The sequence below is a fragment of the Pipistrellus kuhlii genome, unplaced genomic scaffold (genome assembly GCF_014108245.1).
Source record: "Pipistrellus kuhlii isolate mPipKuh1 unplaced genomic scaffold, mPipKuh1.p scaffold_m20_p_33, whole genome shotgun sequence".
NCBI lineage: Eukaryota > Metazoa > Chordata > Mammalia > Chiroptera > Vespertilionidae > Pipistrellus > Pipistrellus kuhlii.
In genome coordinates, this window is record NW_023425533.1 from 4,637,231 (window position 1) to 4,665,208 (window position 27,978).

Here is a 27,978-nt window from a genome sequence, read left to right on the forward strand (position 1 = left end):
AACTGAATAAGTGGCCACCAATGACCTGGGATCAAGGCACAACTTCTTCAATAAAAGAGATAATTCATGTGTGTGTGTGTGTGTGTGCCCACACATGTGCATGCTCCTGGTTCCCTAGTAACATTAAGACTCTGGTTTAGTTTCCACCTTTAGCTGGAGGGGCTGGGTCACTTGAGAACAGAACACCCACGAGGAACAGTTGAGGGTGATGAAGCCCAGGAGCAGGGCAGTCCAGTCTCAGCTGGCAGTAACATCAAAGAGGGATTTTGGGCCAGCAAGCCTGATTCTGGGCAAGTGACAGCCATATAACTGGAACGATGGGGGACATGGGGACAAAAAAAGCTGTCCTGACAAAAATACTGATGATGATAACCAAGATAAAGGACATTCTCACCTTTAATGTCACCCTTGGGTTTGAAGTCTTGAAGACCCCTGTTAAAATGAAAAGTCTTTCTTGAAAGGGGAACTGTTTCCTTTTTCTCAGGGAATTAACATGATGACCTTGTTCAGTGTGGCCCACATAGGGGTTGGGGTGGGGGAGGCTTCTGGGAGAAGTAACAGGCTGACTTAATAGAGACTGGTGGAGTGCTGTCTGGGGCGGGGCCTTGCAATTGCTAACTGGTAGTCTTATGTTTTAGGAAACAAGCAAATGTGCCAAAATATTCCTGGACTTTGTCAAGAAACCAAAATGCCTGAGTGTCCAGGGGATCTAATTTGCTCCTTCACCAAATAGGCAGCTCCTCCTCAAGTTCTACTTATTCATTTATAAGTTGGCATAGGTGAGACTTTGATTGTCCTGAAGACTCTGATAAATGGTTGTTAGGTTCTTCTTCCACAGGGTAATTTTTTTTTCCTTTTCACTTCTTTCTTTTCTTTTCTTTTCTTTTCTTTTCTTTTCTTTTCTTTTCTTTTCTTTTCTTTTCTTTCTTTCTTTCTTTCTTTCTTTCTTTCTTTCTTTTCTTTTCTTTTCTTTTCTTTTCTTTTCTTTTCTTTTCTTTTCTTTTTTAAGAGGGGAGTTGTTGCTGGGAGAGCTTGCTTTGGCCATTTTCCGCCACTCTCTGTTGGCAGTTCTCCTCTGCCTGTGCATCAGGCAGCTCCAGCGGCAGGCACAATAGTCACACAAGAGGGCTGGCCAGGACAGCCCTTGCTCCTCAGCACTCCTCCTTCTTACCCTTCTAAAACTTTGGTGCCCTGAAACCCAACTGTAGCTTGACCAGGTGATGGCCAATTGCCTGCCACCAGGCAGAGCTGGGCCAATGAAAAAAGCCTGGAGAGTAGGGATGGGCAGTCCCCCACCATCTCCATGGCCCTATTGTAAGGCACTGACAGCTGGGAGAGGACCTGAAACCAGTTAGCCTAGGGCTCCCAGCCAGCAGTGTATTTTCATCTTGTTTTGACTGGGACTGCCCTCCACTGTGTAAACATGTCCATGTCAGAGAGAAGAAAATGTAGAACAGCTTAAAATAGGTGGGTGGCATGCACCCCTCCCATGAGTCACCAGCGCAGGGAATGCCCTGCAGGTGGGCCTTGCTTTAAGCAAACCTGACATAATGAAAACCTTGATGCAACAAGAGTGCTGGGATGGACTGCTGTTTGGTCTTGACCTATCACTGGGAGATCTCAAAGCCACATCTGGTCCCAATAACAATAATATCAGTAGCTCCCATGTACTGATTACTGAGCAGGCACTTTGCCAAGAGCATTATATCCATTAGCAGTTTGAACCTCATCAACAGTTACATAGCTGAGAGTAGGAGTTTGGTATCATGTTATCATTACCAGTAGGTCCATTTTTAAGATTAATAAACTGAGGCTCAGAGAAGTTAAATGAGTTGTCTAGGGTCACCCTGTTAGTAAGAGGGAGAGGCCAATTGTGAACCTTTGGTGTCTGATTCCAAAACTCCAGGCAGTATCTAGCTGGGCATTGCACTTAGATCCCCCCCCCATTTCATTTGGTTTTGAGATTTCCAGGTAGGGCTGTGTTCTAGGAATGAATATCTCTTCCCACTGAGCTCCCTTTGTCATATCTACAGGGGAATTGGAAAGAGGCCCTTATCAGGGTCAGGCAGGGAAGCTCTGCAGTAGGGGCTATTCTTTCCATTGACTAAATGATTTCCATTGCAATTTCCTGAAGGGAGCCCCTTCTAGCATGCCAAGATGGGACAGAACTGCATTTCAATTCAGGGACTGGCAGACTATTTAAAGACAACTATTTGACCAGACTCGGTGAAGGCCCTCAGAAATCTAAGTACAAACTACTCAGTCACCAGGCTGTGGAAGAGACAAAAGACTCAGTATAATCAGCATAAGGAAATACCAAATGTAAACACATATTTTGAAACAAAATGTCACTGAGCATCACTGTGTAGGTGCAGGGCTGGCCAGAAGACTACACTGTGAAGTAGGAGTCTGTCTTCAAAACCTTCCTGCTTCCTTTTCAGGAACCTTCCTCCTGCCTGTCCCCTCAGGGAACCTCTGCCCTCTTGCTGCCTGGAGTAACATGGACCCCTCACTATCTGGAGGGCTCCCTGACCTTCCTAGCCATACCTCCTTTGAGGTGACTCACAGTGTACCTCCCCCAAGACAACCGTACCTGGCCTAATGGACAAATCAAAGAAATGTTTTTGTGTAAATGGCGGGTAATGGCTTAACAGGTTTTGCTGTCAAATCACAGGAGTTTTAATCCAAAGATTACATTCGGTGGTATAATTTTAGGTATGAGTTGTGGGAAGGGAACAAGCTGAGGTGGGAGATTGTTTATCAGCGATCTTCAAATCTTGCCAATTAGGCCAGATGCTACTCTGACTATAGTAAAGTCTGACTCTACATAGAGAATAAATACTATGCCCTTATACTTGAGCTGTATGCTTTCCAGAAGGTGGTGGAAAGAGTATTAGAATAATAGTCAGGAGACCTGGGTTCTGGCTTGATTTTGCCCCTGGCTACTTAGTACAACCTTGGAATATCAACAAATGTAATAATTGAATGAATGAATGAATGAATGAATGAATGAATGAATAGCAAAAGTGGTTTCTAAGGTTACTGCTAGTCCTAACAATCCCACCCTTGATATTCTCAGTTTCACCTATTTACAGCTGTGCCTTTGAGCTTAGTGAGACCTTTAGGCCCTTACCCTCAGGACCATCGCATGCAGGGCAGCCTGCACTGTGGAGGGACAGCCTCTGGGATTAAAGGCAGCAGGCAAGAGTTTCTACCAGGCCAAAGAGGCTTGAATGATGCTGTATGGGGGGTGGTAAGGCCTGTAAGACAGCAGGTCCATCAGGAGGAATCCAGAGAGTAATTTTTACACAGTTTTTTTATAAAACGGGGAAGCCGAGATAAGAGACCTGATGGGTGTCTGGCTGATATAGGAAAAGTGCCGAGTTGCATGGTAACTCAAGGTCAGGGGCTGGAATCGGGCCCAGAACTCTCAAGCCTCAGCTCACCCCCTTGGGACTGGCCCCTGGCTCCAGACCAACTCCCTGAATAGCTCCCACACCCCCGCCCACCCCTGCACAATTCCAGCTTCTTAAGCCAACCTGCTTCCTTGTCTACCAGCCACAGCCGCCCTCCCCCACACACTACATGGAAGTCCTCCCCCAGCCTTCCTCCAAGGACTCCTGGTGCAGTCACCCATTAGAGCACTCCTAGGCCTGCCTCAGGCCAGATTGGCCCCTCCCCCTGCTTCTCAGTGTCACCAGCATTCACTCTGATGCAACATCTCCCCTTCTTACGCAAAAGGGGAAAGTTTGCCAGCACTGCTTCCATCCCATTTCAGCCAGGTCCTCTCCTAGGTACACTCCCAGGTGGTGAGATATTCTCCTGTGTCGCCACTTTTCCCTCCACATCTTAACAGTGGCCACAGTTCCTATCCAAAAGAATTAATTTCTAAGACTGCAATTTCAGGTATTAGTGATCAGAGAAGAGAGATTGATATATATCTGGGGCAGGGGTCCTTCCCAGAATTCCTGAGAAAACACTATGGAGTTGGTTATATCCACACTCTGGATTGTCCCCTAGGCCAATTCTGGTCTCATTGCCCTGAGAGTTGAGAGACCAAGTTCTGGTTCCATCTCTATCATAAAAGTGTCTGTGTGACCTTACGCAAGTCAATCTCTCTGAGTCTCAGTTTTTCATTTGTCAAATGGGAGTGATTACCACATGCCCTATCCACCTTGACAGAACTGTTGCGAAAATTAAGACATTGTGTGTGTGTGTGTGTGTGTGTGTGTGTGTGTGTGTGTGAGAGAGAGAGAGAGAGAGAGAAAGAGAGAGATATCTCTAAGTGGCAAGGTCTGGGACAAATACCAGGAATTATTATGTTCCTCACCCTGCTGTGCTTGAAGGACTCATTCAGGTTACACAGAAGAGTCCTCTTTACAAAAAAAATTGCCAATGTACCTTTGGCCTGCCTTTTTCCTTTTTCTCATCCTCTGTGTCTTCTCCAAGGTTTGGCCCTTAGCCAGATTTGGTCTCCTATGTATCTTCACCTGCTTAAAGAACATCTCCCACCCTATCCCTTTCACCCATCCTATCACACTCAGGCCTTCCTTCACCACCCAAGAGCCTTTTGCCACATACACTCTCTCTCCAGGGCCATTGGTGTGCCAAATGACCCTGATTTACCAGCCCTGACCTTAGCCACTAACCATGGAAGCTTTTAAGAGGAAGGACTCTGGGGTGGTGAAAGGGTGGTAATGACTGAAATTGATTATTTGCTACAGAAGCTGAACACAATGTGGAACAGCCAGCATGTGCTCAAGAAACACATGGTGAAGGTGAGGATGTGGAGAAAAAGGAACCCTCATGCACTGCTGGTGGGAATGCACACTGGTGCAGCTACTGTGGAGAACAGTATGGAGTTTCCTCAAAAAACTAAAAATGGACCTCCTATTTGACCCAGTGATCCCACTTCTAGGAATATATCCCAAGAAAACAGAAACACCAATCAGAAAGTATACATGCATCCTTATGTTCATAGCAGCACAATTCACCATAGCTAAGATTTGGAAACAGCCTAAGTGCCCACCAGCAGACGAGTGGATGAAAAAACTGTGGTACATCTACACAATGGAATACTACACTGCAGTAAAAAAGGAGTTCTTAACATTTGCAGTAGCATGGATAGAGCTGGAGAGCATTATGCTAAGTGAAATAAGCCAGGCAGAGAAAGATAAATATCACATGATCTCACTCATTTATGGATAATAATGAACAACAGAAACTGATGAACAAGAATAGATCCAGAGACAGAGAAACATCAATCAGAACGTCAAACCTAAGGGAAGGTAGGGGAGGGTGGGGGTAAGGGGGAGAGATCAACCGAAGGACTTGTATGCATGCATATAAGCCTAATCAATGGACAGATAACAGGGAGTAAGGGCATGAGTGGGGGGTTTGGGGGGTAATGGGGGAATAACGACACATGTAATACCTTAATAAAGAAATTTAAATAAATAAATAAATAAATAAATAAATAAATAAATAAATAAAAATATTTTTTAAAAGAAACACATCATTCTTTCGTTACTTATGCTGGGAGAAATTTGGGGATGGTGATTGCTTTGGGGCCTGTGAAATCCTGCCAGATAGGCAGTTGCCTGTTCCACCTCTAGATTCACCAGGTTCACCTACCTGCTCTTCCCACTCATCTCATTCACCTCTCAACCCAGAGAATGGATGGGCTCTTTCATTTCCAGGACCTGAATGCTAGAAGGTTATTTTGGGCCTCTCTGGCCTAGTGCCTCCAAATTTCTCTGATGACCCCACCTTACCCCCAGGAATGAGGCTGAGATCAGTTTGGGACACTGAATTTCCCAGCATAAGCAATCAGCTCCTTCCGAAGGTCTATAACTAGGAATATTTTCACTGAGGAAACCTAGGTTTCCCTCACCAAAATTAGGGGCCCCTGAGCTTTATCTAGGGGCTTGAAAATGACACCTACCATGGGGCAGCATGAATCTAATAGATCTGTTCCTATACTAGGTCACGGCAGTCCTTTTAGCTGTAATGTCTTTTGATCTGGCAAATACTCCAGGGAAGCTTTCTCTTAATTTGTGGGGGCAAAGCCCTTGCTCTCATCTGAGCTCCCTTGGGGCTTCATTTCAATCCCCTCTCCCTAAAGTAGATTAGAGGCAAAAGGTGACCTTGCTAGGCCTTGCCAGGGGACTGGTGATAGGGCAGCAATGCATGGCCTCATTTTGTTGGCCTCTGGTATCCATCTCCCTCCCTCTGCCCGTTGCTGGGGCCCTATGTCAGCAGGCAGGTTAAGAGGAAGTGGGACTCTTTGGAGAAGCCACCTGAGAAAGTTGATCCCATAATGGAGGTGACAAAGGTGGTCTCAGAGACCCAAGGCTCAGCAACTGAAGTGGTGGCAGGATTATGAGGCAAGTAAGGAAAGAAGGAAGTTCCTGGTGCAGAATGTAGGTATTTGGTGGGGATGGGAGGTTGGTAAGAAAGATCACAAAATCTCAGGTTTGTTAAACCATTAAAGGTAATGGTAATGATCACAGCTACTACTTTTTGAAAGTTTATTATGCACCAGGTACTGGGCCAAGAACTTTTCATGCATTATTTCATTTATTTCTCACAACTCTATGTAACTTTTTTTTTTAAAGATGACAGATGAGGCAATAGAAGCTCAGGGATTTGGTGACCAACCCAGGGTCACACAGCTGGAGCTGAAATTGGAGGATAAGTTGACTCCAGAACCCACACTCTTCACCCTACCCACTCCTCACCGCTCCCTCCCCAAACATGGGCTCTGTGGCCAAATGGCTCACAGCACCTTTTAGCACGGTTCAGCCTCTCAAGACCCTGAGACCCTCAGTTACTTGGAATTGATTTCTCTTCACTCCATTTTTTTCCTTAAGAAGCAAACAATTCCAACCAAGGATTTGCTTAAGAGCATACAATGGAGGGGGAAGCGGTAACCAAAAGAACTGGGCTCTGAATCAGGAGAGAGACCAACTCTTGCTCCTGGTCCTGCCACGAAATTGTTATGTGACTCCAGGCAGGTTGAATCACCTCTCTTAGGGCCTCAGTTTCCACATCTTCCCAGACTCAATCTCAGCGTATGGGGAGGGATCAATGATGTATAAAATCCAAGAGTATCAAATACTTAAGAATGGGCTCCTGACCACCCTCTCCTCTGTGGAATTCCTGCCAATTGAAAAGTGTTCCAGCTTCCCACCCTCCACTCCCGGCTTAGCTTTTGGTGAGGCTGCTGTAGCACTCACTACCACTCTCAGCATCTTGTCTGAGACCCACTGAAGAGGCAGCGGTTCCTATCAGAAGGCCCTCCAACCAAGTTCTCTCACATCAAACCTGCTTTTGTGTCCCTTTGAATCAATTCTCTGAAACGATCTTGTCTTTTCTTTCCCCTTCTCCTTCATCTCCTTCACCACTACTGCGCCTCCCGCCCCTAGCCCACTGTTACTCTGGGAACACCACCCTTCTTTTCTCCTGGCAAACTTGTCTGATCCACACTGGCTGGCTTCCTCCTTGAACACAAAATTCTTCCCTTTGGCCTACTTGGCATCTTTTGGCCTCTTTTTGTTGCATTTCCTTTCACACATAATCATGGAGATGGTAGGAACCTTGAGGATCAACTAGTTCAATTCTCTACTTTTGTGAGTAAGGAAACTATAAGTTGGATAGAGCAAATGACTGGCCCTGGGTTACATAATCAGGCAGGGCCAGAGCTAATAATTTCATCCAGGTATGTCTAATTCTGGGGCTGCTGCTCCTCTTTACTATCCTCCCTTGACCTTTAGGTAAGGTCTTACCTAGCAGCCACCATCACCTGCTCCTTCTTCAAATGCACCTACTGTTGGTGTCACACCTCTGAGCACTGAAATCTACTCCCATGTGTGTGCGTACCTAGGCTTCCCAACAAGAAAATAATCTGGGGTATAGGTGGGGCAAGAAGCTAACTCATTCTTCCCACCTGAATGAGGTACAAAAAGGGGAAATGACCTGCCTAAGGTCAGATAGTTCATTAATGGGAGAATTGGGAACAGGATCTAGGCATCTGGGCCACTTCTACTCCACCACGATGCAGCACACCCCTTTTTCTCCCATTTTCCCACTTCTGCACTGAACTGGAATGTTACATTCTTACGCTTTCCTCTATTCTTTATATCCTTCTCCACCTTCCTAACTTCTGCATTTTTTACAAATCTGCTGGAAGGGACCACAGGGATCATTTAGTTCCACAGATCACTTAACAGATGAGAAACTGAGACAAGAAGAAGGAAGTCATTTGCTTGAAATCAGACATCTAATTAGTGGCCCAGCTGGGATACAAGTCCAAGTCACCAAGTCACAGTTCAATGCTCTTTCAACCATCTTCTTCCTGTCTGAGCTTGGTGTCTAGAGTCCTTCTTGCTTGAAAAGCCCCCAACCCCCACCTCCTCCAGCACCATCCAGGTCCAGTGAGATCTGAGAGTAAGTGGGGGCTTACTTACTCTATGTAACTTTTTTTTTTTTACTGTATGAAGGGGTCATACAGTATCCCTAGGAAAATGTGGAAAGAACAGAGGCCTGTACCATCTACATCCTCCCATGTTGTACCCTGGGCGGCCCCTGTCTGGCTTTGCTGAGAGTGGTGACTATCAAGTATGTATTGAGATAAATCCATAGCTTCTTGGATTCTCAGTTCATGGCCTAATCAGTGGCATCAAAGCCCGAGCCAGCTGTAAAACCAGGTCAGCTCACTGTCCTCCCAATGGAAAAATCGTGTAAAATCAATAGCATTTATAACGTCAACAGACCCAAAGACCTTTCCTCTGTTTGTTTTTTCCTTCTGGGCCACTCTTTGTCACCCACCCTGATGTGAAAGCATAGACAGCACGGGAATCTGGCAAGTGACACTGCAAAAGCTAGACCATGGCTCCCAAAGCCCCTGAACCAAAGGGGGAGAGAGGGAACATTGAGATATGCGTGATTTAGGAAGGCCCTCCTGGCTCCCTCAGGCAAAGCTAATCAGATTCAAGGCCCTCTCTCTCAACTGGCACCTGGTTGGGAATAACCAGAAGTGACCCAAAACTCCAGTAGAGATTCTGGAAGTTCAGCCCTACCCTAACTTTGCCACAGGGCCTTCAGTACCTAATAGATAACTAGAAAGCCAATTACACTCCACCATGGGGCCTTCCTGTGCTGGGAAGCGTCTGAGGCCTCAGACTGAAGTGTAGATTGGCCCTTTTCCCAGACATCCTTCCCCAACCCTCAGTGGGTGTATCCTATCTTCCATCCATGCATACAGAGGGTGGTGGCTCCCATGCTGTTTTTTTTTTTTAATGTATTTTATTGATTTTTTACAGAAAGGAAGGGAGAGAGAGAGAGCTAGAAACGTCGATAAGAGAGAAACATCGACCAGCTGCCTCCTGCACACCCCCTACCGGGGATATGCCCGCAACCAATGTACATGCCCCTGACCGGAATCGAACCCTTCAGTCCGCAGACCGACGCTCTATCCACTGAGCCAAACTGGTTTCGGCTCCCATGCTGTTTTTTGCAGAGTCACAAACAGGCTCCTTCCTTCTGCCCCTGAACTGGCCCTACTGTAGATGCTAATGTTTCTATCATTAAATGCAGTCTTTTATATGCAAGTATTATGAATTTATTCCAGCCTGGATTTATTTGAACAAATAACTATTGAGCAGCTACTCTATGTCAGACACTGGTAGCTTCTATCAACTGTGTTTTGTGCTACTGAAGACTGTTGAACCTTATGAGTTCTCATCGAACATGTAGGGCAGAAACAGCTGACTTGTTGCTACCAGAGAGAAGACACTTGGGGATGAGACATGAAGGCAGGTCCTGAGAGGAAGTGAGGGCTTTGGTGTGTGTGTCTGAACATTAGGGATACTGAGGTATGGGTGCCCATGATGGTGAGCTGAGAGATGCTTCCTCCATACAAGCTTTTATGAATAGAGACAAACGTCACACCCCAGAGAAGTTGTCCTGGGTGGCCATAAGAGGCTGAAGTGAAGACCATCGCAGGGATCACAGGGCCTTCCCCAGTTAAGGTACAACTGTGAACGCTGCCCTCAGCCCTCACAACAGGTATTTAAAAGCAACAAGGTAGCTCTTCAGTAGATAGTGTTTGTGGTTAAACACTACATTCCCACCTCCTGAAGGCATGAACTAGATTTTGCAGCTATTCTTTTCCTAGGCAAGGTCTTGGCACTATGCCTGCTCCCCCAACCCTGCCCTCTGGGTGATCTTGCTCAAGGACGCTAAGGGAGTTGGTGGCAGGGCCTGGGAGTGGAGCCCAGGTTTCCTGGATCCTGGCCTGGCATTCTTGTCATCAAACCCCACCACCTCTCCCCCTCTTCTCTTGCCCTTTGTGCTCTGTCTGTACCCTCTGGAGGCATATACCCTGCACCCCATTATCTTTCACTGGGCAAGATGTTTCTGTCCAACACCAGTTGGTAGTTCAACTATATGGGGCATAGGAAATCTAGCTGTCTGGCCTGGGTGGGCAAGGGGTAGGGCAGGCCACTTTGTTGGTCTGAGAGCTGTGGGACTGGGTCCCTAAGGCATTTTTTTTGCCAGGGGCTCTAAGTGAAGCCCCTAAGCTTGGCATCCCAGAACTAAGTCCAGGTCACTGTGGAGCTCCTACTCCCAGGCTTGTTGCTATGACATATGGTTCTACAAGTGTTGAGTGGCATTGTCAGGGCCGGATGCAAAAGGCACACAGCAGGGTCTAGCTGTGAGCCAGTTGGCTAGCTGACATTTCAGGGTCCAAAGAGCTTGTGTGTACTGGACAAGCTGTTTATTGTGGTCTTGGCACTGCCTGGCCCTCCAGACAGCAACAAATGCTCCCAAAGTGGGAAAGGAGAGGAAATAAGGAATCAACCGTAGCCAAAGAAGACCTGGAATCTCTTCTCTCACACCATTTGCTCTCTGCAGCTGACATGCTACTGGTGCCAACTATCGGAAGTGCCCCCATGAGGAAACTGGAAGGGAAATGCCCCACAAACCTCCATTTGTGAAGTCTTATATCACAAATTATGTACATGTACACATCAGCGTCCTTTTGACTGCCCAGCTCTCAGAGGCTGCTGCTGAGGGATGGTCAAGCAGTTGGTATTTGGACTAAGAGTGAGAGATATCACTGTCACAAGGCTTAAACATGCAGAGGAATTGGTACCCCAAAGCTGTAGGCTCTAGACACACAGACACACACTCAGGAATATGGTAATCAACAGGCCATTATAAATATGGTCCTTTCGAGTTTGGGGCTGGTCCTTTCAGATATAGTCAGGGTTAACAACATTCTGGGGAAAATGTGACAAAGGCATGTGTGTTAGAGCTTAGGTGAAACAAAATGATCCCAAATGAAGGAAGCCAGGAAGACAGAGTTCAGAGAAATTGTAGGGAAGGTAGAGTTTCCCAGAAGACTTTGTCCCCATCCATGCATAGGGACTAGTCTAGTCAGCCCTATGGCCCAAGTAACAGTCTTATGGTCTGTTACTTAGAAGGGAGTGAATTAGAAATAAAGAATTGAACTCTGCTTCAGGCTCTTGACTTCCATACCTGTTCCACCCAAGACTGTGGCTATCAGGGCTGGCAATCAGAACTACTGAAGTTTCTTCTGAGTATCCTAGTCAGGGTCTCTAATTTGTCTATGATTTAGCATGCAGTCAGTCCTGTCAGCCCAGCTGCATGTGATAGCCATCTTCACACACACACACACACACACACACACACACACACATACACTGCATCAGTATTGAACATCAGCAGTGTAAATTCATTGAGTGCCTACTTTGCACCAAGCATAGTTCAAAACATAATATATATGGTATACTGTATATATTATCTCAATTAAACTTCCCCAATGTGTTTACTGTCCTACAGTGCTCATGTGACTAAGCATATAATGTGACCATCTATACAAAAAGCTTCAGGGAAGAAAGGAAGGGAGAGGGGGTAAGACAGAGAAGATTCAAGAGCTTGGCCTTGTGAGAACCACAATGGTGGGAGAGGTTGTGCAAGAGGAACGATGCACAGCAGGATGCCCACCAGGTGCCAGAAGACGAGATTACCTAAGTTGTGGCCTCACTCCTGTTAGTAATCACTCCCCTCATAGCCTTCAGCATGGCACCTGCTCACTGGTAAAGAAGTAATAAGCCTAACATGGCATCCTTAGGGAATATACATAGACCAAGTTGCTGCCTCCCACTTGATAAGACCCAAGCTTTAAAGTGGTTTCCTCAGAGTCCAGGTCACCAGACATTAGTTAAGACCCAGCACATGGAAGGCTTTGAGGTATAGAGAAAAACCCAATAGGAATCCTGCCCTTGAGATGTGGCCAGGCTGGAAGGGGAAATGTTAGATTTGCCTTGAGCCATCCCCAGGTGTCCACTGGGACAAGGGGTGCAGGCTGTGCACAGTTGGGGAATAAGAGAAAGCCCCTGGGCCTCTTCAGGGTCAGGGATGCTGCTTTTAGTTCCACTCACAGAGCTAGACAGCCCTGCTCCCACCAGTCTTCATTGGGTTGCTTCTATAAACGCAGCTTGAAGCTGCCTTTTAGGGCTGTGTTGGCCACTTTGACGGCAAATCAGGAGTCTGAAAATGGGTGAGAGCTGAGAGAAGGGTGAAGCCATAGGATATTACCGCCTTATTTCTCTCCTTACCATCTGGCACTGGGCCCTCACCCCCAGAAAAGGGAGAACCCCCTTATTCAGAGCTCTCTCCCACCTGTACATCATCTCCTTCCTCCCCTGGAAGCCCAAGACTTAGAGAAATGAGTCCAAGTAATTAACTAATTAATGAATTTGGACGACAAAGTTGCTGAGGTTGCTGGAAAACACCCTGTTGCCGCCAAGACACACAGCTCAGCCAGGCACCGCCTCCCACCACGGGCAATAAAGAAGGCGACAGAGGGACTACTCAAGTGTCTCCCCAAGGCTGCAGCTGCAGCAGAAGCTGCCATCCAGCAGCCCCTTGCCCAATGCCAGGAGACCTGAGTCTGGACAGCACATCCCTTCACAAAGACAGCCTCCCCTACTCTAGCTGAGGCTGAGATCTGTTTGGTTCCTCAGCGTCAAGGGTATTCTCTCTGCTCCAAGGAAGTCCGTCTGTGGGCTCTCCCAATGCAAAGTGCAAGACTGCAGGAGATGGATACATGGAGATAGCAGAAGGGAGGGGAGAGAAAAAGAGAAGGAGAGACAGAGAGGCACACACAGCTGGCAGGAGCCCATCTCCAGCTGTTGGGCGGGCTGTTTCCTTTGATAAAGCACTTGGCAGTACTCCCAGTTCTGTAGTTTCTGGCCTGCGAAAGCACACCCGGAGCACGAGCCTGCCTGTGGGAGGACTTCAGCCTTGCTTTGTTTTCTTTCTTTCTTTCCTTTTTTTTTAAGCTTTAGAAAATGCCCCTCCCCTTCCAAGGAACCTTATTCCTCCCCCACACTTGGGTAAAGTTAAGCTGTATCAACAGGTGATATGGGCTGGGCCACTGGGGTGTTGTCACAGAAATTCAGTGCCACAGAGCCGCCCTTGAGCATCTTGAGCAGTGAGGTCTCAGCACATATGAGTGTGTGTGTGTGTGTGTGTGTGTGTGTGTGTGAGAGAGAGAGAGAGAGAGAGAGAGAGAGAGAGAGAGAGAGAGAGAGAGAAGTGTGTTTGTCTGAGAGGTTGTTCTTGTTTGTTGTGGCTGACACTGCCTTCTGTGTAGCACGTCATCACTCTTCTCCCTGCCTAGGCTTCTTCCAGCTCACTGTTTCCCTGGGAAGGACTAGGAAATAGGGGTAGTCCCAGGATCACATGATCACACAGAACAACAAGCCCTCCCTCCAACTCCCAGTCTTGTGGAAGAGTGCTTCCTCCTTCCCTGGTGAAATGAAAAGCCTAGCTTGAAGGCCTCCAAGGTTTCTTGGAGGAACCAGAGCATGATGTGTCACAGAGTCTCCTCCCCCTCACTTCCCCCAGGCTCAATTACAGCCTAATAGCAAACCGCCCCTAGGCACACAGTTTGACCAGCCCCCAAGGGCCTCCATCAGTCCTAGTTTCCCAGATTCCTGAGGGGAACTTGATCCATCCCAGAGGCAGTCTCAGGCTCTTCACGCCATTCCCAGAAGTTCCCCCTAAGGAGCCCCATGCACAGTGCCCACTCTCACTCCAACCAACCCTAAGGCACCTAGCAGATGGGGGTTTCAGATCAGCCCTCCAAGGGTCGGTTCACCAGACTGCCACTGAGGGGAGGGTCCCTGCCCAGTCAGGCAGGAGACAGTGGCTCCAGCAAGAGTGACGAACTTCCTCTGAAGCCTGAGGGGGAGGTGGCTATACTGTCTGGAACAGCTCAGGATGGCCATGAACCACTGATCTACCACCCTGCCATATTCACAGCCCAAACCAGAGTGACCACTGACCCTTAGTAATAGGAAAAAGCAGTTGGAAAGAAACAAATGCAACACAAAAACAAACACAGCCTGGGAACTTTGGATCAACTTCCAAACTGAAAGCCTTTTGTTCCACCCCCCACCCCCCCCCCCCGCCTCCCCGCCATCTCCCCCCCCCTTCCCCTGTCTTAAAAGCATTTACTCAAGAAAAAAGGGAGGACTGAGAGGACACTTAGACTCCAGGATGACAGAGCCAGAAGACACTTCAGGAATCATCTAGTCCAACCATTTCATCTTATATATGGGGAAACTGAGACCCAAAGATTTCTGGGTCCTGGCCATGGATGGAAGAATATATACCAACCTGAGGCCCAAGCAGGGATTTGGGGACCCAGAAGCTGTAGACCCAGCTCCAAGTTGAAGTGGGCAGTGTAGTCTGATAAGCTGAGCTGAGGATGACCACAAGAGGTGTGTGGGCTGTAAGAATTTTAGATCCATTTCACCTGTCAATAGATATACCTGTTGACATTACTGTACCAGTTGGGCATCACACCTGTGGCTCAAAGTCAAGCCTGAATTGGGCTGGGGACCTTTGCTCTTCCCGGTCTTTACCTTTTATAGAGTATTCTTCATATTGAGGACTCAAGCTTTGAAAGGGTGTATAAACTCAGCCCTAGTTTCTCCACTGGTAAGGGAGTGGGGAATGTGGAGAGCAAACCCAGGTATGTAGCCATTGTACTCCTTTTGGTTTCAGAAACCACCTTGCTCCTTTCTAGCCCAGATATAATACTCCAGTTGTGAACAGGAAGAGGAAATGAATTGATGTGAGTGCCTACCAGGTTTGAAAAGGTGATAAGCCATGGATAGTTTTCTTAACCTTGAGCAAGCTCCGAGGCCAGACTGTAGACAGATGGGAAGGTTCACAAGGCTGACCCTGGTATGCTCAGGTCAAAATTAAATCAACTGGGCCTGTGATCAAGCTATGAGCTGGGTATGAAGCTGAGTTGACCCTGCCATCTCTGATATGGTCAAGCCACCACGCCTTCACTATGGCCAGAGTGTCTCATGCAGTTTTCTGAGACAGGGTAACCTGGATATGTGAGAGAAGCTCTATTAAAATAGAGTTCAGCATGGAAGACAATCATTCCCACTACTTCCAATACTGAAACACATGCTTGGGAGCCTGCTCCAACCACTTCTATTCCCCTTGTTCTATCAAGAACATGAAAATTCCAGAGAGTGACAATTGCCATTTCATTTCACATATCATTTTACAGAGCCCATTATTTTATAGGACATTTTGGTATGTGTTATTTTGCATCTGTGGACATAAATCTTTATAATCATTCTTGAGCGATTTCTATGCATGTATTCTATATTCCTAACTTGACACAAAACTTCTGAAGGGTGGAAAGCAGGCTTTTAGTGTTTTTTTCTCCCCTCTTCACTTCTCCTGTGGCACTCAGGACAGTGGTGTGGCCAAGAAGATAGTCTCAATAGTGCTTGTTCAACTCAGAAACAACAATTGGAGAAGCCAGTATAATTTCTGAATTCATCTGCAAGTGTATCTAGTGATGACTGAAATCTGCAGCTGGATGTATCTGTTGCAGCAAAGAAAGAGCTATTCTTGAAGAGAGGGCAACCCAAAGCCAGCATGTCAGTTGATTTAACCACCCCCTCCCTGTCACATCTTGATGAAATAACAAATAAGCAGTTGGGACAAGGGTGGAGTGCCTTACACCAAGTGGCAGTTAAACCAGGGAGCAGAACATTCCATTTCCCAGCATCCTCTACTCTGTTTCACCCATCTCTTTGGCAACAGGGTGTTTGGCTGCTTTCTAGGTTTGTTTGAGAAGTGGCAGTCTCCTTGAATTTAGCTGCGTATCTCCATCAGATCCAGAGTGAGTTATTGATAAGATGTTATTTGAAATTAGAGATCATGTTTATTCATTAATGGGTATTAAATATACCCATTGTTTATGAGCTTACCTAGTGGAAGATATAAGAGGACTGGTTTTGATGGTGGACACACATATTCCAATCAGAACTGTCTTTAGGTTGTCCTCCTCTCCTGTTTTACAAGTGGCCTTACAGACCTAGTAGTTAGAAATCTTTCATTACTAACAGGAAGAATACAAAGGTAACCTGGAGACCTATGTTATTACTGAGACTGAGAATTTAGCTATTATCTCTAAAGAGTGAACTACTTACTATTAACTAAGTCATTAAGGTTGTGTTTTCACTTTGTTAGCTCCAAACATCTGTTTGTTTAAACGAGGTCACTTTTGTTTATTACAGTTATAGCCACTGGTGAGATAATCTACTTAGATTTCACAAGCATGTGTGAATTGCCTACCTTACCTCAGCCCTTATTTTCACAGAATAAGAGTTCTCTTGAAGGGACAAGGTCAGACTAAAGATAATAAATGATTTTTCCTTCTCAATAGAACTAAAAACAAGGCTTTAATTAACTCACCAAAATTCTAGGATTGAATATCTATATTACATTTCTTAATGATGTTAATCTGTCCAAGGGTGACCCACAGGATTCCCATTGCTCCAAGAATAATCTTTAGGCAGACATTTCACTGGCTCAGAGATTGTTTCCCAATCACTTAGTATTGTTCTTCTCAATGGTGGAGTCACCCTCATTTTGTTGCTAGAGACTGGAGGTGGCCTGGGAGAAGGGACAGCAGGGTGGGCGATGATAGAGATCATGAAACAGAGGAAGGGGGGGTACATGCTAGAAAATATTTTCTTAAGTACAAGAAAGCAGGGACAGAGGACTTAAGGAGGTCTGGGAGTGTAGAAAAAGGAATGTGGCCAGGCAAGCCTAAGGCTTGAAGATTGTACATACATATACACCAAACAAACCCTCAACACACACACACACACACACACACACACACACACACACACACAAAATGACGTGCTCACATGTTCACATACCTGATTCATATATACCTTTCTCACTGATTCTCAGGTCAAAAATACAGGAATAGACTTAGATGGAGTTCTACAATATGTCTCTCACACACAAGACCACCAACCTTCCCAGGTGTCATCTTTCCAGTTAGCCCTTCACAAACACAGGTATCACTCTCCCCCACATATAAATACATATATTTACCATACATTTTGCCATATATTTTATACATGATTTAAACATGTTTATGTGCATCCACATTGCAACCCAAAGCCCCTCCACACACTCAAGTCCTGACAATGTACACAGCTAGACACAGTCATGTACAGTACATACTTCTTCCCAACAAAGGCAAAAGGAATCTGTGCTCAACAAATTCTAGTGTTTCTTCCTTGGTGGGCACGATTTAAAAGAGAGACTGGATAGCTAAGTGAATAAGAGACGTACTTTTTTCTAATGGTTCTTAGCATAGTGGAAAAGTTCATGAAGGACATTTGAAATCCCTCACAGAGCTCACTCCCTTGGCCTATAGACAAGACACCAGTGGTAACCTTTAGTGACTGCCAAAAGCTGCTAAGACTCTCTTAGTCCTGCTATGCTAACTGACCTTTGCAAGGAATCTTGGGTATTTTGAACTAAGAACATTTAGTATAAGAAACAAAATAACAAAACAAAAACAAGTACTTTCCCTGACATTTAAGAACAATACTAAAGTGTCTACCCAAATTTACCTAGCAGGCTTGGCCTGTGGCAAGATGGTGAAGAAGGACAGGTTAATTTTAAAGTCTACCAGACCTAAATGTCCTCTTGGTGTCTCCTCCCTTCCCCCATCACCACATATGTCCTGGAACCTCATCTTGTTCCCTGCTGTTGGGCTGACTCTGCGTTGGCCAAAGAAGACTAAAATTGGGAAAAGGCTTTTAGATTTAACTAAAAGGAAGTCATGGCAAGCTTAGAGAGGGAGCAGTGAGTCCATTAAATCTAAGATCCAAGTGGCAGGCACTGATCTCTACAGTGTCATCAGCATAGGAAATCTAGGGTCCAATGAATTTTTACCCAACCCCTGCCAGCCTGCACATTAAAAAGTTCAAATGTATCTTGGTGAAAAGCAATAAGATCTGTTATTGACAATGTTTCATTCTGAATAGTGTGGAGAACTAAAGGCTTTCTTTACTTAGTTCATTAGTTAGCTAACAAGCATTTTTCCAAACACCTACTGTGCACAAAACACTGTCCTAGACATGGCTCTTGCTGTTGCTGCTATTAAATTTCTGAATACAGGCTGTTGCCAGACATCCAATTTTCTGAGTGCTTGCTCTGACAGGGAACAATGACTAATGAACCAAACATCAGGGAGGGCCCTCTGATCTCCAGCAAAGAACATGCCCATAAAGGCAGAGTCTAATTTGTTCAGCAAGCAGCTGCCAATTCTCCTGGGATCTTAATTACCTGGAGCAGTTTATGTGGGTGAATCCCCTTGGGAGAGAAACCCTGAACCCTGTCTTTCTCACACCCTATCATACCCCAGGCCCCATAAATGACTTTAAGCTCAGACATTGCACATGGATACAAAGTCCAGGCCACAGGAGTTCACCAGACAGGCATTTGGACACTACACACAGCCCTTCTTCACATCTTATACACACTCCCCTACACACACACACACACACACACACACACACACACACACACAGAGAGAGAGAGAGAGAGAGAGAGAGAGGTGTTATAGCAGAAAGCACTCTGGACTACAAGTCGAGAGATCTGGGTATCAACCCACCTCTGCCTCAGTTTCTCTGTGTAACTTTGGGCAAGATTGTTTTCTGTCTTTAGGCATCTGTTTCCTTTTATAAAATGGTTATGCAGCTCTCTGAGGGCCTTTCTAGTTCTAGGACTTAAATTCTGCTTCGTGAGCCTCAAGAGAGCTGTGTGACTAGGTCAGGTTTATAAAATGGAGGTGAGAAAAGGTGGGGGCAGTGGCTAGCTCAGGAGCTCAAGCAATGACCATCATGGATAATGGAAAATCTTTCTGCCTCCTTGGGTCAGCCCTTCCCAAAGTTCATACTACTTCTGAAGAGTTTCACAAACCAGGCTGGTGGATCAGGTGGCACTGTGGATCTGTTGTTCCCTTTTGCTTCATCTCCTTCCCCTGTCACTGCTTTTATAGCCCTTGTTCCATCCAACTCTTGTGTTTTGTTTTGTTTTTTAACCACTCTTCAGCTCAAACTGATTAGTTTCTTTTTAGCAGGCTCTACAGAGAAGCCAGTAAGTAAATGGTCTCAAGAGTCTCCTGAGTCTGTAAAATGTAAATAACAGTCCCAACCCTGGAGGCCTTCACAGGCTTTCCAAAGGATCAAAAAAGATACAAGTCTGTGAAAGTGTTTTGGGAATTGTCAAGTGCTATGCAAATTCAAGGTATTATTATTAATGATAGGTGAGGAAGCAGCCACGTGATGTGAGGAGTACAGTGCCAACTTGCCTGTTCTCCCAATCTTCCCCAAGCGAAGTCACTGGCATTGCCAGCCAGCCTCTAGCCAGCTAACACACACACACAGAAAGGGAGTGAGTGAGGGAGGGAGGGAGGGAGGGAGGGAGGGAGGGAGGGAGGGAGGGAAGGAGAGAGGGAGAGAGAGAGAGAGGGAGAGAGAGAGAGAGAGAGAGAGAGAGAGAGAGAGAGAGAGAGAGAGAGAGAGAGAGAGAGAGAGAGAGAACACAAACGAGAACAGTTTTATAGTAGAAAGCAAGTAAATGGTCTCAAGAGTCAGTTGAGATGGTTATTTGATTAGTGTTATCCACACTGTCCCTTAGCAGAGGAAAGAGGAAAGAGGACAAGAAAGGAGTAGGCCAATTTAAGTATGGAGAGAGAAAGGCCTAGAGTAGTGATTAAAATAAAAGTGGACCCTTTCTTTCAAACTGTCTCACATGGTGAATCCAATTTATGAAACAGATGAAGCAAAGCTACTCTAAAGTTGGGGTAAGGGGCATGGAGCCCCGCTGGCTGGGCCCTCCACTTGCCCTTGAGATTAGTTTGGTTAATCCCTAAGATTCCAAAGGAGTACACTGAAAAAAAAAAATCGTGTGTAGAGCAGGAGCTCTTGCTTGGCACTGGTATTCCAGGCATCTAGGAGGCAGCCACAACGTGGGCATTAGATGGATGGGGGTACAGGGCACAGAGAAAGAGAAGATGAGAGAATGCTATAGAAAGGCAGACATGGTTAGATGCGACATCTTTTGTCTACTCCACAGCTTTATCTAGGGTCCCAGGCTTATATTTTTGGGTTACCCTAGGATGGGGTTTCAGCTTTGTCAATCAGTACTGGAAAGCCTATGAAAAATGTGGATCTAGAAATGCATAAAACAAAGTTCCAGACCAAATCAATGTGAGCAGTGCCCCTGCTTTCTCAGCTTTGAGGAGAAGGGAGTTGTTCCTCAGGGTGAATCTGCAGAAGCAACTCCTTCCATCATGAATGAGCATCCCTCACATGGTCATGGAGAAAAGACCAAAAGGAATTGGTCAAGGAGCTTTACTTGATCTCAGTGGTCAGGCAGATATAAATCTACCACCAGCCCAGCGTTTGAGCAGATGGGAGGAGAGATGGAAGTGCCGGTTGAGCACAACAGCAAACCCTGTGTTTCACGTAGTGGGTATAGACGGGGCCATGATTGGTGCCTAGAAGCTAGAGACTTAAACAAGGAGAGAGAGAGTTGGGCAGTTAGGGGTGGGGAAACGGAGAACAGCTCCCTCCTGGAGCACTTGCTAAAGTCAACAACATCCCTCCCCTCCGCCCCCAAACAGGCTCAGCCACAGGGTACTGCTGACTGACTAGGCAGAAACTGATCAGATACTACAGGTACAAGCTTAATGTTCCAGGTTGGGTAGGGGTATGCGCGTCCAAGACTTTCACAGGCAGGACATTGGTGGTTGTGACTCCCTAAGGCAGATGGAACAGTGTCAGGGATTTCATTAGAATTGCTGCAATAGGAAGGATATAACAACAACAACAACCACCACCACCACCTAGGAGTAAATGATGTTGGCATCCTAGAAACATCCGGTCCTGGTAATTCTATATTATTCAGGCCATTTGCAAAAAGCACAGCATCTTTCTCTAGGAGATTCTTATTCCACATGTGTCTTCCCCTGATTCCTTTTCCACATGTGGTGGCCCTGAGCTCCTTCTCAAATTACCCTGAGGTAGCTGCTACAGAGACACATTTGCTGTGCCAGGGCTGAGCAGGAAATGGGTAACCCAGAGCAGAGGATCAGCAGCAAAAGCCATTTGTGCTAGAAGGAAACAAGAGCATTTGAAATTCCGGCGTGCTTGGGCGGAGGGGAAGTGGTCATTACATGGGCTCAGACAGTCTTTGTCCCTGCTCTTCTGAAAGGGAACAGTGGGACCATCTCGGAAAATGTGCTGGATGAGAGAATTACTTGGCTAGGGGTTACTTCCCCTGCATAAGCCTGTGAGCACAGACATAGGGAAGGAGGTGGAAGGGGGGCTCCTGAGGGGCCTGGAGAGGAACAGAATTCAAGGAGGAAAGATGAGCAGATGAGCCAAAAATAGCTTTGCAAGAGACCCTTTGGAAGGACGGTAACCCTTGTTTTGTAAGTGGTAAGAGCTCCTTCCTTTACGGGAAAATGGTTTTGCTATTACAAGTAATTCCCTCATTCTTGCTTTCTCAGATGTTTTTAGAAGTTAACTGAGTCAGGTACATAAGAAGGGGAATTTCCAGTTTCCCCCTACATCTTCCAAAGTGCTTGCCTGGCTGGGGGGGGGGGGGTGGCCGGGGGGAGGGCACAGAGACACAGAGGCCTAGACCAACTTCAGCTACCTGCTTTGCAGGCTAAGGCTGGAACCTCCACCATGACATCCACCCCCTTGTGCCTGGACATCTAGGACACCCTTTGCTAAAGTCAACAACATCCCTCAGGATGGGGTTACACATATATGGAGAGGGTGGTTGCCTGCTTCGTATGATTTGAGGGGCTAAAGGTCAGAGGAACCTTGCCAAAAAGGTCAACTCCATAGCACACAGCTGAGCCTGTAGTTCTCACTTTGTTTATCCCTTTACTTAGAATTGTGACTTGGGAGGGGCAGGACATTCAGTTACTACCAGGTGTTTATACCTTAGCTGGATTAATTCTATCACATTAGCAGTGGCAGAAAGCAAACTTCCCCCTGGGAGATGATTAAGGTTCCAGGAGATCAGGAAAGTTCTGGAACATGACCTATCACCTTGTAGTACAAGCTCCCCTGAGCAGCTGGGGATAGTTTGAGGGAGCTTGTACTAGAAGGTAGAATAGGGGAGAAGAGTGTCAAAAACAAATCCTCACTATTTCACCAGTTTGTGAGAGATGACCTTGCTTCCTCCAATTGACAATGCTTTAGATTTGGCAAGTAGGTTCACAACAAGGGATATCCCATCTCTCTATAGACAGGCCATTTCCTCAGAATTCATTTTCTTCTCCCACTCAGTGCAAGGACCAAGATGGTCCCCTTAGTGCAGGTTGAAGAGGGATGAGGTCTGGAGTGAGGGTGCCATTCACCTTCCCTAATGGGCTGCAAAGCCCAGCATGGCTCATTCTTTGCTTCCTGAGAAGAAGAGCGCAAAATCAGTCCTTAGTTCTTTGTCATGGGGGGTTGGGGTGGAATTTTCTCCCTTGGCTAAGCCCCTGCCTAGAAAGAAACAATAGGAAAGGAATGTACAAAGAACTGCATCTGGAGGTGAGGACTGTGTCTCCACTGATGCCAGGAACAGACCTGAGTGGAGTGGGTGTTCCCAAAGCCAGCTAGGTTAGATTTTGCAGCTGGAGTCCCTTTTCACTGATGGAGATTTGAAGCCATCTGGACAACTAGAGCCCTGAATATGGAGTACTGCTGCCCAGCTTAGAGTCCCCAGAGACACCACCATCACGAAAGCCTAATGAAGTTGCCAAGGGAGTGGGTCTGGAGGCCTCACAGCAGGGGAAAGGATATGGAGCAAATACAGTCCCAGACTCAGCAGAGGGCCCAGAGCCAAAATATGCACGGCAGGCAAAAATGCAAAAATCAATTCACAAAGATAGCAACACTGAAGTCTAGATAGAGCCTGACTGAGTGAGTTCCCTGGCCTTTGTTGGCTGCAGGCACTGGAGGAACCCCATCCACCCAGGCTGCCCCAGCACCACAGTGGAGGCAAGGCATCAGCTGCAAGCTGCTGTGGCTAGCTCAAGAGTCTGGGACCAGTCCCCTTGGCCTCTGCCAAGCAAAAAGCAAACCTCTGCCCTCCTTCCTTCATCTACAGCTTGGTCCCTGGCAGGGTGCATCTGGCCAGGTCTGCTCTGTTTTCTTAAGTGTTCACTGAGCCAGAAAGGAGCCGGTGAGGAAGGAAGGGAGTGAAGAAGGATAATGGACTCGAGGAAGGGCCAGGATGCTGGCCTCCCGAGGTAGCATAGATTCCAGTGAATACACTACTGACTGTGAAAGGTGGCAGGGCTGCCTGTTCCAATTCTAGCACTTCTGGGAGTCATTTCTCAGCTCACATTTCCCTCCAGTGACAGATACATAAATCCTTGGCTGAAGAGACTGCCGTGCCCCTTACTGTCTCAGACGTGATTTTCCTTAAATGAATTGCAGCACCTCCTTTAGACTTGCATAGGTCAGATGACCAGATCAGGCCAGTGACATAACCACCAAGCTATGATGGTGAAGAAGGAAACTATGATTCACTGTCAACTACCTGGCCCTGTGTCTTTGCAAGTCAAAGTAGGTACTGGTGGACAGGCCCCTTAGACCTTCCTGGACAAATCCATGGCATAAACAAGCATGTGATACACTTCATAGACATACAGAAAAAACTTCTGTATATCTGAAAACAAACTCCCAGGTATTTCTGGATGGTTTTTCCACTTGTGAAATGTCTCTGTCAATGCTTGGCCTCAGCTTAGCTTCTCCTTGCATCCAGTTTTTCTCCTAGTTTCTGTATACATGAGGGATGCAAGCCCATTTTCAAATCAGCCCAAATTAAGAAGTATTAAAAAAATACTTAAATATTAGAACCATAGTGCAATTTCAAAGAGCTATACATGATTTTTTCATATTATCTTCTATTTTGGATTATCCATGCAACATGTCTGATGTTATCCCAGCCATGTGAAATTCAACTATTATTGTATTGGGATTTGTGTGTGAGTGAATAATTTATTTTGCAAGAAACTTCTTTCTTTATGCTTGATTTGGACTGTTGTCAAAGTGACCCTGCATGCTTGAGTACCCAGAGACTAGCTAGAAAGAAGGGGAACCTGGGATTTATTGACTGCTATGAAAAACCCACAAAGTGAATAATGAATATAGGAATAATCAAAATGTGATTCTACCTAGATACAAGAATGGGCTGTGTGGGTGGGTAGGGTGGCTAAAAACAGAGGCTGCAACAAAACTTTAGCACACAATTTGGTATCATTAAGAAACAAGCATGATCCTGGGTGCTCTAAATAGGAAAAAGGCATGTAAGAGCTATGAGGTCATCTTCCTTCTCTATTTCATGGCCATTGGCCACCAATGAAACACTACACTGTTCTAGTCTCCTGTGAGACAGCTAGCTCAGGGGATTAGGACAGGTGATTGAGTCCTCTGAGGTTCAGTAATTTTGCTCCTTTCTTAACCTGCCATCTTGAAAATGTGTGTTACTAGTCAGAGGAGAGATTGGGGTGGTTGGCTAAAAGCAATGTTGTGCCTGCTATACTCTCAGCTGTTACAAAGACAGAATGAAATCTCTGATGGAGAATTTGAAAACTGTCTAAAGGATGGAGAAGAATACAATATAGTCCAAAATCTTTTTATTTTTAAAAATACATTTAGCTAATTTTGGAGAGAGGGCTGACAAGGGACATAATAACTATCATTTAAGCTTAGTAAGTGATGTACAAGAAGGATGGAGGACAGAATAGTCTCAGAGAGCAAAGGTTGTTAAACACTGGACTATACAACCAAAGGATGTTGTGGTATTTCCTTTCTTAGAGGTATCTGAAGCTCAGCTGTCTCCACTGGATCCTTCTGCTAAAGACAGTTGTAGGGACCAGATAACATAGGAAAGTCATGCAAGGCTCCTAAGGAACAACCAAACCGGAAGGCAGGAGACCTTGATCACTTCTGCTTCCTTTCAGGGCTCACCCTTATAATCCGCAAGGTGAGCCCTGGGAAGAAGCAGGACTAATAAGCATGTTCCTATCTCAGGGCAATGGAAGGAGAAAGTGGACCAAAGAACTCATCACAAACTCCCATTAGAAGCAGGAACCCTCTTGTCCAGTTTTATTTTATACAAATTTCCCACCAAATCTTGTCCAAATCTGTCTAGAAATTGACCCAAGTTAATGCAAAATTGCTGCAATGACATATTTCCTTTCCTTTTACTGTGGCTTTGTGCATTCAGAAAAAGACTGCAACCTCCTTGATTTGTTTTCTGGAAATACCTCCTTACATTTGAGTTGAATATGCCCATGAACAATGCTGAAAAGAAATCTGTAGAAACTGATGAGGACAACCCCAACAATCTTCCAGTGGCTGCTTCTTTGTGTGTGCCGGTGTGTGATAGAGACAGTGGTCTGGAGCAAAGAAAAGGCCTGCTGCTAATCTGGAGTGTTGAGTGTCATGGGCCAGAGCAGGACACAGTGAATATAAAAATAGCAGGGTGTCAGAGGGAGCCTTCAAGCTAGGTGTACATGGACAAGACAATCTCAAACCACACTGTATGGTTTTTATGACTCTTTGGCTTCTCTTTCGCACCTCTGCTGACAGGGTGGTACACAGCCCCAAATCCAGCGATTTGCCTACCGCTGTCAAGATTTTAGCCATATTTAACTATGTATGGTTATTTACTTCATATTTTCTTTAAAATAACTTTAAGCAGATTCATTTCTTAAAAATGCCTCCACCTTATAAATATTTTTTAAATCATAGGGTGTATATATTAGATACATTACTCCTCAATACATGTTAAATAAATAAATAGCTATAAAAATAGAAAAACAAAGTTGGTCCACCCACCACACAAAATCATCTTGCACACCACCAGCAAATGCTCACCGGGATTGGGGAAACAGTGGTCTCTGTATAGTGCATGCAGATGGTCCCCACAGTCAACAAGCAAAGCTTTATTTCTTTCTTCAATGTAAAGCCAGCAGGGCTTTAGACTGCCTGAATGGCCAGGATACCATCCTGAGCCTGCCTCCCTCGCCTTCCTCTGAGGGCTAGGGCCCTGGCCCTTATTATTTTCCTCCTTTCAGGTGCCAGCTCGAGCCAAGGCTGGAGTTTGTAAAGAACACAGGGCCTCTATTGTAAGTCAAGTGTTCCTTCCCTAGAGCTATTTCCCCTGCTGAAAATTCCACACTAGACCTCACTTAACTCAGACAGTGCCCTCTGTGGCACGGACTTCCTCCACTTTGGCCCCAGGGGTTGCTTCAGGTGGAGTGCCCCAAGCCCACATCAGTAGCTCAGAGCTCATACAAGTCCCAGCAACTTGCGGCTGGGGAAGCCGGGAGCGTATGGGTCCCCCTAGCTGGAAAATGGTCTTCCTTGGGAAGCCAGTGACCCCCACCTCTCCCTGAGCCTGTTTCCTGGGTGGTCAGGAGACAAAGAAGGCCCACAGCAAGAACACAAGGGTGGAGGCAAAGCATTTTGCCGAATTGAAAGATGTATGTTCGATAAATGCTAAACCCAAGGACTATCAGCTGACCAACAAGGGAGCCAGCTTCAGTGTAAGATGTCTTCAAGCCAAGTGGATATATCCGCCCCCCATCCCCACCCCCACCCAGGGATGCTTTCCAAGAGATTCCTGTTTTCTCTGGAGAATTAAGGTCATTAGTGACTTGCAACTTTTTAAAATTGTTGTTAAACATCCCCATCTTTCCCTCCACTCTCCCCAATTTAACCTGGACATTCTCAGGGCCTCTGGATACAAAGTCCTTAGAGGAGCAGAACTGCTCTGAGGGAAGTGGGGCTGAGGCTGAGAGCTCTATCAACCCAGTTCCCAGGACTCCCAGAGCTCCCTAATTTCCTCCACCCACGGGGAGACACTTTCTAGTTCAGGGTGCCTGGCTTGAAAACCTTCTGGTGAGGAAAGCATGCCAGGTGCTGACACAAACCTTGCAAACTTTAGAGGACACATGTAGATTCTTATTTGTGATCTTGTTTGTTTGGAGGTGTAAACCTCTATTTGGTGAGAGCAGTGGCATAATCTTCTCTTCTACTTCTCTTTTCCTCCTCTAAACTCTCTCCTTCCGTCCTCCCTTCTTCTTCCCTCTGCAGCCCCTACAGAGCCAAAGAGGACCACAAGGATTCCATATAATACAGCCTTATTCCCAGTGGGAATTCTAAGATCCCTTTCAACCTAGGGCAGTCGTCGGCAAACCTCAGCTCACGAGCCACATGCGGCTCTTTGGCCCCTTGAGTGTGGCTCGGTGTTAGAACCACTTCTTCAAAATAGACTCACCCAGACCGAAAACCGACTTCTGTGCATGGGCCACAAAGTTTCAATTGCACTGTACGTGTGCACCCGCACATAGTATTTTGTGGAAGAGCCACACTCAAGGGGCCAAAAAGCCACACGTGGCTCACGAGCCGCGGTTTGCCCACCACTGACCTAAAGAATCTATGATTGATGAACTGACTGGCAAGAAATAATTGTAGAACAAACGGAGCCAAGAATGAAGGAGGGCTAGCTGGT

The 27,978-nt window shown here is 46.2% G+C and overlaps 1 protein-coding gene and 1 long non-coding RNA gene across 8 annotated transcripts in view; both read right to left on the reverse strand.

Moving 5' to 3' along the window:
* Positions 1–27,978, reverse strand: part of TSC22D3 (TSC22 domain family member 3) — a 63,231-nt gene that overhangs the window by 16,680 nt on the left and 18,573 nt on the right. The window lies entirely within an intron of this gene.
* Positions 1,945–27,703, reverse strand: LOC123651073. Its single transcript, XR_006739549.1, has 2 exons — positions 27,643–27,703; positions 1,945–4,016 (listed from the first exon to the last, which is right to left on the reverse strand). It is a non-coding gene; the product is annotated as an uncharacterized LOC123651073 (long non-coding RNA).